This window comes from Triturus cristatus, chromosome 8, assembly GCF_964204655.1.
Source record: "Triturus cristatus chromosome 8, aTriCri1.1, whole genome shotgun sequence".
Classification (NCBI taxonomy): Eukaryota; Metazoa; Chordata; class Amphibia; order Caudata; family Salamandridae; genus Triturus; species Triturus cristatus.
The window spans coordinates 579,198,463-579,215,470 of record NC_140591.1 but is presented as its reverse complement, the minus strand read 5'-3'; the positions used below and the strand labels follow the sequence as shown (position 1 = coordinate 579,215,470).

General features: G+C 40.6%; 1 long non-coding RNA gene across 1 annotated transcript in view; it reads right to left on the bottom strand.

Moving 5' to 3' along the window:
• Positions 1–17,008, bottom strand: part of LOC146802438 (uncharacterized) — a 160,500-nt gene that overhangs the window by 141,541 nt on the left and 1,951 nt on the right. The window contains exon 2 of the long non-coding RNA XR_014967392.1: positions 4,260–4,409. This is a non-coding gene — a long non-coding RNA (uncharacterized LOC146802438). The remainder of the gene's footprint in view (positions 1–4,259; positions 4,410–17,008) is intronic.

Sequence of the window (17,008 nt, the reverse complement as noted above, 5' to 3'; positions counted from 1 at the left end):
TTGTCCCCGAAAGAGGATGCCCTGATAACACAAAACACATGCTCCACATTATCAACAATGCTACACACACCAAAGTCCCAACTGTCCTTATCTATAGATGCAGAGAAGGTCCATCCTAAAGGAAGTTCCCTATAAGACTGGACTAGGCCAAGATTCCAGAAATGGGTGTTGAGTGGCTACACACACCCACAGGCTATGGTATGGATAAATGGTGCAACATCAGGCCTCATCCAGATACAGAGGGCATGTTCAGAGCTGCTCCTGACCCTGCTACTCTTTGCCCTCTACATGGAGCCCCTCGCAGAGACCATTCGCCAAAATGCTCAGATTGGTGGGGTGACTTTTGGCAAAACAGAGCCCAAAAAAACTCTCTCTGCAGCTGATGTCCTTCTGACACTTACTAACCCAAGGACTACACTCCCTACCCTGTTGCATAAGCTGGAGGCTTTCGGCCTAGTGCCAGAGTTTAAACATGCACAAATCACAGATACTGGGCATCAATGTGCCCAAGGAGTGGAGGGACACCCTGCAAGATCCCCGGCCCTTCTCCTGGGCACAACGGTACATACAACTTTGTCCCACAATAGAACATACGGTCGAACAGAACTACTCGGAACTCCTCCACATGGCTTGAAGGGATCTCAAGAACTGGCCGATGAGGCAGCTTCTCATACATGGAATGCATAGCAGACATTAAGATGACCATCCAGCCAAAAATACTGTACATGGTACAGGCACTTCCTCTGCAGTCACTCCAGGGCACACGGCCTGTTCTAAAGAAGCTGAAAGAGAGTTTTCTCTGAAGGGGAAAGAAAACATAGACTCCTAGGCAATACCAAAATGCTGCGCCAGAGGACAGATAGCTGGGGATACCCTGGCTTAAGCATTGTTTAATAGCTACCCAACTTAGATACACTGTAGAATGCCATCACACAGCCTCTGAGAAACACTGGTGCTTCATGGACCAGTCCATAGCCAGAATGAATGTATGGAAAATTCCAAGGCTACCCAAGAAACACAGCCAGCCAAACTTTAGTACATGCAGTACATGCAGACCATCAGTCAAACTCCAGTTCACACACAAAAGCTTTCCCAGGTATCTAGTGGTGTTATGCCTCCGTTGGGGACAGATGAGCATAAAAATATCACTGATATGGCTAAAATGTGTGCCTAAAAAATTGGGAGCGACCCTTGACTATAAGGCTGCTCCCTAACATGAGCATTAGAAAATCCCTGATGCCTAGTGGGCTTTCTGCCCCCACCCGGGTGGGCAGATTGGGTGCAATAACCACCATCTGCCCCCTGGGGGGCAGAAAGACTGTGCCCGTTTTTGGAGGGATGCCCATTCTGGGCAGCCCCACTCCTACATAATGCAAAAATTGTCCCTGGTGTCCAGTGGGCTTTCTGCTTCTTCAGGGTAGCAGATCTGGGGCTGTTGCCCATATATGCCCCCGCAGGGGGTAAAAGACTGTGCCCATTTGTTTGGGGGTGGGGGCATTGCCATGCCCCTTCAGGGCAACCTCCATCCATACACAAAGAAATAAAAAAGTTCCTGGTGCCTAGTGGGCTTTCTGCCCCCCGATCAGGGGCTATTGCCACAATATGCCTCCGGGGGCCAGAAAGACTGTGCCCATATTTTGGGGGTCTGGGGGCTTTGGCATGCCCATTATGTGCAGCCCCACCCCTTTTCATATAAAGAAAAATCCCTGGTGTCTAGTGGGCCTTCTGCCCCCCATGGGAGGCAGATTAGGGGTAATAACCCCAATCTGCCCCTGGGGGGAAGAAAGACTGTCCATTTTGTGTTGGGTGTTGGGGGCATTGGCATGCCCTTTGTGGGAAGCCCCCACCCCTCTTTTATAAAAAAAAAACAATAATCTCTGGTGCCTAGTGGGTTTTCTGCCTCCCTGGGTGGCAGATCTAAGGTAATAACATCTATCTGCTCCTGGGGGGAAGAAAGACAGTCCCTTTTGTTTTTGAGGGGTTGGGGGCACTGGCATTCTCATATTGGTCAGACCCACCCCTATGTATTTTTTCAAAATAATGTATGGTTCCTAGTGTGCTCTCTCCCTCCCTAAGGGGGAGAGATCAGGGGTTATTGCCAAACGAGTTAATTTGTTGGAGCATCAAATAATTACAAATATTAAGACATAAAATGTATATAATTTAAATAGCCATCTACTGATCTCAAATAAGGTTTAATCTGGCATTATTAAGCCCACCTAGAAAAACATCTCAAAAACACCTCAAGAGTAGGGGTGGGAGATATATTCTGCTCTGCTGATGGGATTAGCAGATATCTGGCCACTCTGCATTACGCTTGTAACACAGAGTCCCAGACAAATTCTGCCAACTGTCATGTGGTGGAGTTTTTCCTCACAGGTGGCTCCAAAGTGGTAAGATGGCAAGCCTGATCAAGAATTGGCATTCCCTAGCATGATTTTCGGTCACTAGGAGGGCACCCCGTAAGATATCTCACAGGTGGTCATGACGGTTAGTATTCAGACGGCTGCCACTCGAGTAGAAAATCTACTCGAGCAGCAGCAAAATCAATTCTAGAACCTGTGCCCACTTGTGCTGATTATTCAGTGTAGAATAAGCCCCTGCCGCTAAATCACAGTGCGAGCAGTGCGACGTGCCCATTTGCACCTACTGAGGAAATCTGTAGATTCTCACGGAGATTTTTGTAACTCTGCGGAATTACGTGAGTGAAACTCCGCAAGTTTAACCCAGGCCTACTCAAGACTGACCCGCACTCTCCCTCTTAACAACTCCAATGGAATACAAATCCCCAGGCAACAGCCATTAATGCAAGAATGATTATAAAGGCTATGCATGACTCTCCCCAACCCATATCTCAGCCTATGCGTATGACTATTAGCTCCCTAGTTCTACCCTCCAACACAGGTGCAACTCAAATCTTTCTATCTAGTCATGTAAAAGAAATCCCCGCTAATGAGACCCTCTCCCCCATTCAACAACCTCTCGCTCCTACAACCTCCCAGATATAAACCTTTCAGTAATGATCAACCTGTAGGCATTGTCAGATAGTCACGCATGTGTTGGTTGGCAACAAATATCTGTGTGGATGGAAATCCTGTAAATGGGAGAGACCCTAAGCAACAATGAATCTCACCAAGAAGATGTACTAAGGTTGATGGGGATACAGACCTCTGTCTTGGATTAGATTTAAAAAGTCATCCAAGACAAGAGAAAGTTGAACCAGGAACATCTTCCTTTGTCGATAGAGGAGGATGCAAAGTGAGTTGTTTTGGCCATGCAGAAAGTACAGGCTATCTCACATAGATGCCTATGTCAATCTGCAGGGCCATTCATATAGCTCAGTAAACTGAGGCACAAAAGGAGCCTTGAAGGCTTTCACCTCCCACGAACCCTGCAAATAACGCAGCTGCACATCTCCACAAAGATGTCTTCTATTCCTCAAATACATTCTCAAACTCCAGTGGACCCAGAAATAATAAGCCAGACACTTGGATGACCACACCATGGGATTGGACCTCAACCTCCAAAGCCATGAATCCTTTACCCAGCCCCTCACTGGCTTACCCTTGCACAAAACACCACAACTTTTATACCCACCCATCACAAACCTCAAGATGTATTACAGCATTTTTGTGAGCCTTTCTAAATGAACATAAATGTAATTATCCATCCACTGGTGTATTTCATTACCTAGTCATAGAAGATGTTTGTGTGAGAATAATGTTACTCTGTTACACTGCATAGTCTGTTTTCATTGATGCATTTCCTTAATACAATAGAGTTGCATACACCAAGAGTAGAAATAGACCCAAGACAGTTTTGAAAATACTTTTGTTCATAAACAATTATCATTGAAAATAATTATTTTGAATTAGCAATTAAGAAGAGTAACACCCTTTGGTAAGGGAGAAAAATATAGACTCTGAGTCTAGGTAGGAAATTCATATAGGATGAGGCTGTGCAATGGAAAAATACAAGTTAGGAACATCGGGGAACACATTTTTTTAAACAGTTTAATTGTGGACCTACCAACAAATGTTTAAAAAGTCCACAAAATGTGTCCAAATCATAGTGTTAAAGTCCCAAACATTAGTTAACATGCAAATGAAAAGTTAAAAGTCTAACCAAAATCTAAAGTCAGTAGCCTCCAGTAGACCAGATATCACCTGAGTTACTGAACACACTGGGTTAGGTCTAGACATAGCAGGGACAGATGTAACACAAGTCACAGCAACAGAGAGTGGGTAGGGATCACTTACCAGTCACAAAGATATTCCTGAGGTCCAGGAGGTAAGGAGCCTGGAAAGTTCATGTTACTGTTCAGTTTGCAGCGCTCAGGTTGCCCTCAACTCAGCAAGAATCTCTTTGACATCCTAAGAGAGCACCTGCTGACCAGCAAATACAGCTTCCTGGAAAGCAGTGACATTAACAGACTTTGATGTTGGAGAGGTGACACATGAGTGCTCCGCTATGCCTGGGGTAAATTTAAGCCCAGGCATCATTTTTGTTATGCTGGTATAATCATATGTATTTTGCATTACAGATGTGTCACTTAATGACTAAGATTACACTATTAGGTTTTCCCTATTTGTAGGAACCTCTGCACTAGAAGATATGAGCAGGCATATAAAACTCTCCAAACAGACCTGGCACCCCATTTGGTTTTTGCTGACTCCAGATTTCTACTCTCTGCATGGTTGAGAAGGAAAAGACAGACCAATGTAGCAATTTTAAAGGACATTGATCCCTGAGTTCTTATCAAAATGTGGCAAATGTTAAACAATTAACTTGGCAGAAGAGTAGGCACCTTCTTTCTTTCTTTTAGAAATGTTTGCATGTATCTTTTTATCTTTGTTATTAACCTTGTTATTTATTGTTTCATGTATCTCTGTCATGGTAATTTACTGAAATACAGAGTATGAAACGGCTATTAGGTTTGACCTGAGAGGCCAGTCCCTCTCCATACCATACTGTACTCACCTGTCAGCCTGGCAAGCAGTCTGAACAGAGAGCCAGGTCCTCCTCACACTATATTGCACATGCCTGTCACCCTGGGAAACAATCTCACTTGTTAGGCCAGTACCTCACCACACTCTACTGCTCACACCTGTCACCATGGGAAGCAGTCTGACCAGAGATGGAAGTCCTTCTCTACCCTCTAGTACACTTGTCTGTTACCCTAGGGAGATTTGGAAAGACCAGTCCCGCTCCATAACCTACTGAACACAGCTGTTGCTCTGGAAAGTGGTCTGCCCAGACAAACCAGTGACTCTTTATATACTAAGGCAAATACGTGTTGGCCTGGAAAGCAGTCAGACCAAAGAGGCCAGTCCTTTGACATCCCGTACTGCCTGCTCATTACAGTGAGAAGCAGTCTGGCTGGAGAGAGCAGTCCCTTGCCACACCATACTCTATGCATCTGTTGTACTGGGAAGTGGTGTGAACAACTATGCATACTCATTACCCTTGGAAGTGGTGTGAGTGCAGAGGCCAGCTACTCACCACACTCTACTATGCAAAGCTGTTGCTCTGGAAAACAGTGCACATGGAGAAACCACTGTATTGCCACATCCTGTGCAGAGAGGCCAGTCCCTCCACACAGCCTATTGTGCATACCGTTTACCATGGGAAGCTGTCTGTACCCATAGACCAGTCTATCCCTACACTCTACAATGTATGACTGTTGCTCTTGGAGGAGCTCTGTATTGAGAGGCTAGCCCTTGCCACACTCTACTATACACATAATAGGGATATTGGGAAGTTTTATTTTTTCCCTGCAATTGTGGAATTGGGCTTGGAGGACTTATGTGGGTACTAGATAAATACCCATAAATGTGGTTACTTACCTGCTCACGCATGCACAGAAGTAACATTTACTTTTGTTTTTAAATTTAAATTTAAAATTGGTATGATTGGGAGGTATGGTGGCTCTGAGAAGAGCTGTTTTCTTAATAGTGTGTTGAGCATACTTAGATGTATAACTGGATGCCTTCCTTGATGTCATTAAAGCAGATCCTATTCCGTTTTGCGGTGAAATGCACTCCATCTGGACGGTACAGACCTGGCATGTCAAAATGGATGTTATTATGGTATATAGAGCCCATCTCATGCTCACTAAGAAATGCCACAATTACTTTTTGAAATCTACCCATGATTTCTCTGTCTTTGAACAAAACTGGTTTGACACTGCCATTTCTGCTTTGGACATATGCAATTTACAAAGGCAGTGTGATGGAAGAGAGACATCAACTGCTTTAAGATCTCTTTTATTTGCATTTTGGCTCCAGTCCATCTGACTGTACCCAAGTCTTTGTCACCACAGTGCACAATCATGAGGTCTGGGAGCTCACCATTCAAAATACTTTTCACCATAGGTAACAGTTGTCACCATTTCATACCGCTGTGGCCAATGCAAGTAATGTCCACTTCAGAAAATCCTAGATTCCTGTCAATTCCACAATTCTTGGCACACTTTTTAGCACAGAAGATGAAGCTGCAATCCTGATCTGAACCATAATACAATATGCTAGTGCCAGTCACAAGAGGAGTCATCAGCATAATGAGTCATGTTCTGGAAGGACATGCAGTTAGTATTGAAAAACAATTGTGTGAAATGTATAGCTCTAATTGGTTTCTATTAGTGAGGCTGAATAGTAGGTTAAGTTGTGAGTAAATGATGATTGTATTGTAAGTTCTTATTGAATAATTTGGTGGTTTATGCTATTGATTTGTAGTCTGTAGGAGAACAGGAGCATTGGCAATGGAAGTTATTGTACACTAGCTTTTAGTTTGTGAACTCCTGACCTGTTTCTCTCTTTGGAAGTTGCTGTAATTTGGTTGCATAGGCAACTCTTCCACAGGACTAGGAGAGGGGGATGTTTATGTCCATTTTTTTACTGACGTTTTCTATGATGCTGAATATGTGGACTGCTGATGCCCCATATGCAAAGGGTAAGCCCAGACATGGGTTAACATGCTAACTGTGCCACTGGATTCAAGCTATTCCTGGCTGATGAACCCTTATTAGGGTGAACTCATTCCTAGCTTGCTTGTCTTCCAGTGCATGGAGGACCTGGCTTGGTAGTTTGGGCTGGACTCTTTCTAATGGAGCAGGGTCAAGAATGATTTGCATATGGTTGGGTGCAAACTAAGATGGCATAGTGGGTGAAAAACAATGGATTGGGAAGAGGACCGAGCATTTGCCAATGGCTGAGATCGATACACACATTCCATTCATCACCTTGTTGCTGCTAATGAATTTGAGCATTAACGTTTTTAAATTGGGGAACATAACTAATATTCTGTGTGGGGTGAAGTACACATTTAAATTCTACACAATTAGAATATACCATTTTACCGGTAGAAAATGACTTTTGTTATTGGTATTTGTATTTTTATTTTCTTAAACATCCTTTCTGAAGAAAAGTGTTTTGCATCCCTGAGAACTTCTGCAGAACACACACAGGAGTTCATAGCAAGCAACTCATAATGAAGCTTGCTATTTGGGTTCCTGGTAACGGAGCTACATAAAAGTATGTAACCTAACGAGGGGTGATGTAACTTTAAAAAGAGGATTCTTTGGTGTCTGTACATTCTCCCGACAGATAAAAGGGAGTATGGGTATTGTTGTGCCAATCTGGTTTCATAATAGTGTTGGGATACTACTCAGGTCACCCATTACAGGACATATGTAGTCAATGTATCATAGGTCCGAGGAATTTGCTGTTTCTAGATGGCTACACAGAGATGAAAGTAAGGTTAACCAATGGCTGACATTCCCAAAATATTTCTTTTTGAAAAGATGCAATGAGATTGCCTACTAGGGTTGATGCTTAACATGATTATATCTGTTGCATAACCATTGCTAGCTGACATTGTCTCTGGTGCAGTGCGTGTGAATGAGATGAAGTCTGTTCATCCTTTTTTTCGTTTAAATATACTTTATGGAAAAGAAAAATGTACAATGATACATACTATTAAAAGAATGATAAGAATATTATACAATAAAAGAAGGAGATAATATGGTATGCATATTATTCACTAAAGCATAAGCAAGAAAAGTAAGAGTTGAAGTAAGGAAGAAAGAAGAAGTAAGCAAAAAGAGGAAACTTTTCTCTGAATTAAATTAGATAAGCAATGAAGATAAGAAAAATATGAAATAATACATGTCAACTTGAGTAACAGTTACATAAGTTATAAGCATTGAACAATATTACAATATGAAATAACATACAATAAGTAACATAATTCAACAATGCATATTCAAGGAGGTTAAGCAACTTATTCAGCAACAATATCAGTTAACTTGCTTAGAGAACTAGACATGTTAAGGGATGTCATTAAGGGCAACCATAAGTGCTCTCTCTTAAATGCTAGTGAAAGAGGATAAACACATGCTCTGTCCAACCTGTGATGAAAACATACAGCATACCTCCATGCTTTGTAATTAACATTTTAATTATTTTTCTAATGTGTAGTAATTTGATGGAAGGCTACAGTGAGCAGGAGGTCTAATAGCTTGGGTGTGTAAGGGCAACTTTCCCACTCAGGAGCCCATGGAAGTGCCTGAGATTTGCAGGTACAGCTGTGTCTCGAATTGGAAGAAGTTCTCCTTCATGGCCATTTTAGCACACTTCATTATGAATGGGATCGGTGTGATTGTATCATGTGGTTGTTTAGTTAGTAGTAACTCCACTACCTCCAGAGTTTGGTCCTGAAGTATACAAGTATACGACTCCACACCGAATGAGACCAGATAGTTTGTTTGGGGGTCGAAAACCATACCGTCCAGCAGACAAAGCACATTAGTTGTTTCTTTGAGATACGTTGGCATTTGGCTCACCAGTGGACGGAGAAAGAAATCGATGAATTGTGACAGTGGCTCAAGGGCCGACCCTATCCCGGAGCTGATTGGTCTCCCGGGTGGGGGCCTCTGTGGCTTATGTATTTTCGGTAATACATAGAAGTAGGAACTCGGCCTCTTGTTGCGTTATCCAGCTGTTGTCAAATGCTTCTTTGGTTAAGATAGAGATGGTTTCCGTAATCCTCTCTGTGGGGTCATGCTCCAAACGTCGGTAGGCAACTTAAGTTGTCTGAGACATTCAGTCCTGTAGGTGTCTGTATCTAGTATTACAGTTGCTCCACCCTTGTCGGCAGCTTTGATGGTGATAGTTTTATCTGTGGTCAGGGAGCGTAGAGCTATCAGCTCTTTTTTCGGGATGTTGTTAAAGGTCCTTGGTGGCGTAGAGAGTCCTGTGGACAGGTCTTTGAGGATGGCCTTCTCGAACGGTCGCGAAGGCCGAACTTAATGACAACAATGCCTACCGACGTTTGGAGCATGACCCCACGGAGAGGATTACGGAAACCATCTCTATCTTAACCAAAGAAGCATTTGACAATGGCTGGATAACGCAACGAGAGGCCATTCTTGTCGCATTTACGCTCTATCTCAAAATCCCTCCCTTGGGATCTCTTGTATATTTATACCACATACCTCTTGTTGACAGGTTTTGGTGCACGTACCACATGGCTAATATGCCGGGACAGATGTAGTGAATTTCGCAACCAACAGTGGTGAGTCACACGTCACTTTTTGATAACACATTGATCTAGTATGTATTTGTGTCAATACTCGGGAGGTTTTTAACTGTATGTCTGACTCATGCTATAGTTACACAGTATATGCATTTTGGTGATAATATGCCTTTTATCTCCAATATAGGTTGTATGCAGTACTTACTGAACAGTTGAATACACTGGTTCAGTGTTATACTCTTAATCTATTCACGTGTTTTTAATTTTTTTCACGTTAAACTTGCACCCAATTATTGCAGTAGCTCAACAACTGACCCTGAAGAAGCCTGTGACACTAACATAGGTCTTTCTGGCTGAAACATGTTGGTCTAGTGATCTACACATTTGTCTTTAATGTCGGCACTTGTGTTATCAGCCATTCTCTGTTTTTAATCCTGACACCGGGTAGTCGAATAAAGTCATAGCATAGCTAACACTGTAGCCAGTTTTAAACCTTTCACTTTACAGCATTGCACTTTTAAACACACGCCAGTCTCACATAGGGTTTATGACACCCTGCCTGACTCGATAAAAACATCCCTGAGCTCCTCCTTCGAAGAGAAGGGGTTGTAGCCAACGCAAAGACCATATCTTTCGCGTGAGGAGGCACTCCTATAATGAAGCATGACACCTCTGGTGTGTGAGGGGAACCGTCCTGAAAAGGGACACCCCCCACTCTGTATGGCAAAGCACATTCAGACAGCTATAAAACCTCCTTTTATCTTGGACCCGTGGCTCATTTTGTGTGACAGTGGAATAACATATGCATCAAATCAAGATGCAGCTATTGACATGACTAGCAGTTATCAGGAGTTATAACTTTCCACTACAATAGTGACATAGGGGTCAGTAATAAAAAAGTCTATCATAAATAAAATATAATGTTTGTATCATATTAGCTGATCTAGATGCTTTTTGTAATTTCCGCAAAATGATATCCCAAAAATGGACAGACCAATTAACGTGTATGTCCTGTTAACTTTGAAGTTCAGGAGCAGAGTTGACTCTAACATCAGAGAAACCCATTTATCTTTTATATACACAAGAAGCTTTAGAATGATTGTGTAGCAAAGAAAGTACATTTGTTTCATGTATACAGGAAGTATTATCTTTGTGTAATGTGAGATTGGAATTAAGGAGTAATTGTGCTAATAATGTATAATTACGCTCAAAGTAATTAGGCAATTCATGGGATGTCTGTGCTAAATGGAATAATATAATTGTTAAATAGTAGTTGCTGAATCCACTTGAGTCCTTCCAAAATATAGTTCTGTTATTTATTTTAAGATTTGTATTATGCCATAAGGACAAGGCTAAAAAATTTGATTTGGGTAAGGGTTCAGGAAAATGGATGGGTCGTAAAAGTGGGTATGAATGTGCCAGAGATGGAATGTTTAGAAGGGATAATTTAGTCGATATAGATAGAAATTCCTTAAAAGAAAAAGGTAAAGTAAAAGACTTTTCAATATTAAACCATAATGGTTTAGGAAAAGAAGAATCACATGTAAACCAATGAGCTGATTGTTTAAGGCAAAAAGCATCATGGAATTTTTGAAAATTGGGAAAATGAATACCACCATTATGTTTGGATTATTTCAGACGGCATAAAGATTATCTAGCTGATTCGTTGTTCCATAAAAATTTGATAGAATATACTTTTTTGAAAAATAAATAAGGAATTAGAGTTGGGATCAAAGAAATACTATACATCCGTCAAGGAGAAAGCATAATTTTAATAGAGCTTAATATTCCCCACCAACACAAAAATAAAGGATTCCAGGAGGAGCATTGATTTCCTAGCTCTTGCAAGCTGTCTTCAAAATGTATCCTAATAGTATCTTTAATAGAACTTGTAAACCATATTTTAGTTAGTTTCCTTGCAAAAATGAGGTCTAAAATCATCTTTGATGTAGAACTTAAAGAGTAGTAATATCTCAGATTTGTAAGAATATGATCTGAATCTTGATACATTTGTGTAATTCTTAAATTGTTTTTGAAATCCCAGAATAGATGTAGATGGATTGGAGAGATAAAGAAGAATATCATCCACATATACTGATAATTTCAATTGTTCTTTATTATATGAGAAGCCAGCAATTTCATTTTCTGTCTAATCTTAGTTAAAAAGGGTTCCAAAGTGAGGATAAATAATAATGGTGATACAGGACAACCTTGTTGTACACCTATTTTCAGCAACACATTTTCTGATAAAACAACATTGGCTAAAGTAGCTCCTTTAGAGGAATAATATCAAAATGTTAAAAGATTTAAGATTTCTGGCTCAATGCCAAACCCTTTTAGAGTTTCAAACATAAAACGCAAGTCCACTCAGCATCTATTGTAAAAGGCACAAGAGCTTGATTTAATTTGGGTCCCCTACTTAATACATCAAATAAACATTATCAGAGGAGAATCAACCATAAATAAAACTAACTTGCTCTAGGCCAATATATTTACGTAGAAAATATCTATGAGCAAAGACTTTATAGTCAAAATTAACCAATGATATGGGTCGTAAGTTACTGCATAGTTATTGATCACAGTTCACTTTAGTAATGAGACAAATTATTGCCTTCTGAAAGGTTCTAGGCATACCATGGATACTAGGAAAACACTGCAAAAGTTTAAGAAGCCAGCGTAATAAGTGACTTAAGAAACTGGCATAAAATTCAGAAGTGAAACCATCAGGATCCAGTGTTTTGCAAAGTTTTAATTTAGAGACTCCAATGGCAAACTCTTTGAGAGATATATCTGTTTCTAAATGGGAAATGTCAACATCCTCAGTGTTGGGCTGAGGAGTAGAATTTAAGAATACATTAATGATAGAGAGGATCTGTTCAGGTGTATAAAGAGATGTATAGAAGATAACAAATTCATTTAAAATATCTTCATCTTTGGATAGTGTTTGATTAATAAAGGTATAAGGAAAATCTATGTTTTAATTTTGAGGTAATTTACTATGAGTTTGCTGGTTTTATTTTGACCACCATAATACCTAGCATGTTGAAGAAGTAAGGAAAATTAAGCATGATCTGAAGAAATTTAATTTTAAGCAAATTTTACTTTGATGAGACCAATAAGTGTGGTCTGGGAATGTCACTTGTAATACTTAGATGCCAATGTTTTAATTTCTTTAATGTGACCGTAGCTTTTTAATGAGAGAGTTTTTTTTTACTTATTCCATAATGAAACCTGGTCTGGTCAGAAATAAAAATACAAACAGTCTCAGCCTGTAGGAGATCTTTAGGTAATGATTTACCCGCAAGGATATAATCAATTCATGATTGAGTATGGTGAGATGGAAAGTAAAATGTATATTCTTGTGTAGTGTGATTAGCAGAGCTCCATGTGTCACTAAGAGATTTTTGAGAAAAGGTAAAAAAGAAGGACTTATGCATTCAATTAGCCATTAATTTATCTTTAGATTGTCTATCTACAATGGGTTCACACACTCGATTCACATCACCACCCAAAATAAAGTATTCTCCATTAAAGTTCAATCACTACTTGGTGATTGCAGGCCAAAAGTAATTATTAACCAATGTGGGTCCATATACATTAAAAATTGTAGGTGGGATTTAATCAATCAGTAATTCAACAGCAATCCATCTGCCTTTAGTATCATTAGATTGTGAGACAAGTGTAAGGTCAAGTGCTTATTAAGAAGAATGACTGCTCTACTCTTTTTCTTCTGTGCAGGAGAAAACATTTCTGACCAACCCAAGATCGCTTAAGTTGTATTGCTTCTGTTTCAGTTAAGTGTGTTTCTTGTAAAAGAGCAATTTCAGCATGGAGAGTAGCAAGATGGGAGAGAACTTTTTGGGCCTTATTTAGATCTTGGCAGGACTACCATTGCCACTACATGGCGGAGTATCCAAGTACTCTGTTGACCTGGCGGAATCCCACCCGCCCAATTTAGATTTATGTAGGCTAAGTCTCCGCCCGCGATGGCAAAGTGTTTACCGTCACGTACGCAGCTCACCACTGCCGATGCCGCTTACTTCTCTTCTATCAAATAGTACTCCCTCGCCATCAGGGTGGCGGGGTTGCACCAAGCCTATTTACATTTCAAGCTCTGCTGGTGATCTGTGCTGGTGATGTTCTAGCAGCGGTATGCCAAAGGAGTGATTCTGTTGTGGGACGCGGTCAGCATTGGAGTATTCCTGTGGCTTTTGAACAAATGCTAGCATCACACACCTGATATGAGTTGGCTAACTGTTTTCATCTGCATACCACACTAAAACCACACTTAATTTCAGACCATGATCCTTTGCCATTCCAGCACACAGAACTTTGTACCTGAGCACTTTTTCACTGAAATCAGGTTTTTTTCTTTAGTAGCTCTCTGTTTCTTGTTCATTTACTCCTTTTTCTTTCTTATCTTGTGGGTTAATTGATTCAATTAAGTTTATTATCTAAGCATAGCAGAGAAGAGAAATCACTGTTCTATTGTAGTGGAGCCACAACTGTTTGGAGCCCAAGTCCAAAATGCAATCATATCTCAGAAAAGAAAAATGTGGGCCGGAAAAGTTGACCGAGTGAATGCTGTAGCAAACAACCAGTGCACACAGGAAGAAATTAGGAAGAGGTGGAACGACCTTCGGGGGAGAATGTGTTCCCTGGCCACCAAGCGGCACCTGGAGGCCTAGAGGTCGGGTGGTGGTTCTCCCAAGCCCCCATTACAACTCTTTCCCTTGGAGGAGAAGGTCCTGAGATCCTATAACCTAAAGGCTTGACCGGAATCCCTGGTGGAGTGGAAACTGGTAAGTAATACTGTGCTGTGCATCACTAAACGTAAATGTCCTGTTTGCTTTGAAGTTAGCCGTTGCTAATTTGTTTTGCAATTTATTTTACAAACAAAACCTAAATATATCAGTAACATCTTGTTTGGCTTGTTTGTCTGAAAGTATTGCTTAATATGTAAGAGAACAGATTTCAATCTCCATTACTTTTCACATGATGTTATGTTGCTTTTAAGTGTTTGTACACCAGAAAACTAAAATGTGTTTCATATAGTAAATGTGTGTTCTCTTTTTACTGCAGAGTTTCACTAAGAATTTTCAAGTGACAATTTTGCAAGTGTTGTGAATGTATCATTGAAATAACTACAACTAACATGATGTCTTGTTTCTGTTTTGTGAAAATCATATTGCAATGTAATTATGCACATTCTCCCTGTTCAATAATTTCTTCACATATGGTAAAGTGTCATTTATTTATCAATCTCTATTTAATGCTCTCTTTTGAAAAGTGTATGTGTTGAAGGTTTGTATGCTGTCCTATTCTTGTCATGTGTAATTGAATTCATGTAATTAGTGCACAAATTCAAGTTTGTTGAGCTAAACCTTTTAAGGTAGGTACATTTGTATGCTGAATATAAGTGTTATATGTGAGAACTTTACTCTGTACTGTTAATATGATGACTAATGCTAAGCATCCTAGCAAGTTGTTAAATTGTCTGATTTTAGCCTGCTATGCCTTGGAATGGTTAATGTCACATTTCTCCTCTCTAATGTGTTGTGTTGTCTTGAATAGTTGCCACATTGTATGTATAGTTAGCAAATGTTTTTTTACATTACAGGACAGCTTCTAACCGTTTGAAAGTTATGTTGTATGAAATATAAACTGTTAGTGTAAATAATTACAATGCCATTGAAAGGTATTATCATGATATTGATTTCCTCTTCCCTTTTAGATTTCTTCATTTTTTGCTTTAAACTCACTCTATGTGTAATCCACACTTTTACAATGTATCCATTTTATGACATTCCTAATAGTTCTAACAGCCAGAGCACATGGTCAAACATCTGGCACTGAGAAAACCTCCACTCCAACCCAGAATCAAGCCTCAAGAGATGAATCCACCCCTGAAAGTGCAAATGAAGAGGAGTAGCCGGTGCAACTAGTCTGCCTGTGCAGACTGATCCAGGTAGTCTCACTCATCCCACAGCTATACCTCCCACCCCAGCTGTTACAACACCTCAGCTCATGGTTATCTCCACTTCCTGTGTTGAAACTAACACCATGCCAATCTTGTGCCCCCAATCCTGGTTGCTGTCGAGACACCACCACCTACAGTCCAGACAGGAACCAGTGGGATGGAGCGCACTGGGTCAAGGTCACAGAGTAGTGGGGATAGGTGTCATGTGAGGGAACCTGTGGGCCAGCAACGTGAGGCCACTGTGTTAATTGTCACCCAGGCCACCATCAATCAAGTCTTGGGATCCATCCATCAGTCTCAACCGCAATACTTCTCGGGTCTATGAAAAATATTTATTATTGAAAATGTGTCTCACGATAGACCTCCTCTAGGGAGCAATCCCTTTAAGGATGAATGCCCTCACCCACCATAGGTGGCATGCTTCATCATATGGGCTTCTCCTCCCAGTGAGAAATCCTAGTCTCACTGAGGGCTACAACCACTTCACTGTGAGGTAGGAGCTCGGGGATGTTTTCATGAATGTCCTAAGATGTTAAGGATGCTAAAATCCCATATGTGGATTCTAGGTGTTGTGAGGGTGCAGCGCTGGAAAGGATTATGGTGATAATTGTGAATCTAAAACTACCTAGTGTGAACAAAAAATGATGTATTGGCTTGTCCAAACTGGCAGGGTTAAAAAGCAGTGCAAAGCTGTATATATTAAACTGCTACGTTGGTAAGGTCAGTCGACATGTTTCAGCCTTATTGGTCTGCAAAAAGTGTCCAGGCTTTCATCAGGACCATGAAAAATAAACAATGCCGCTGCATATGTGACAAAAAATAATAATAACCAATACAAGTACAGTGATATCAAACCAGCAATCCAAATGATTATGTTCGATGCTACTGGAACTTATCTGTAAAAGTGAGACACAAAAACACAATGCAAAAAGTCAAGTTGCATTGCAATCTGAATTTGTCAATGTTCAGACGACATGAATTAGACACATAAACAAAGTTTGAACGGTGGTAGGGAAAAGTTTCCGCGCTGAGAGGTGAAAAAGTCACATTCACAATATCTCCATCAAATGCCACTGCTTCAGGTTACCTTACAACGACCACCTCACGTTATAAATGTGGGAGACCCACCATAACAAAGTACAATAATAGGTAATCCGAGCACAGGCAAGAAAGTCCTAACAAAAGTGAAGTCCAGATGCCAGTCTTGATCAGATTCTTCTCAGTTTATTTCATGCTTTGTTTGTCCAATAATATGTTCATGTTTCAAGCAAGTCTTCGAACCACACTGGATGCCAACACATGTTTCGTCCAACTGACAGTAAGTCATGGACTTCCTCAGGCCTAAAGACAAGATGAAATGCTAACATTAAGTGCCATTCTAGTCTCAAACTTTACTATTATGTAAGTAGTGATAGGGTATCCTGTGCACCACACAAAAGAAATATATAGAAAATAAAGAGAACGAAAATAGTGAGAGTAGAGCAACCTTATGCA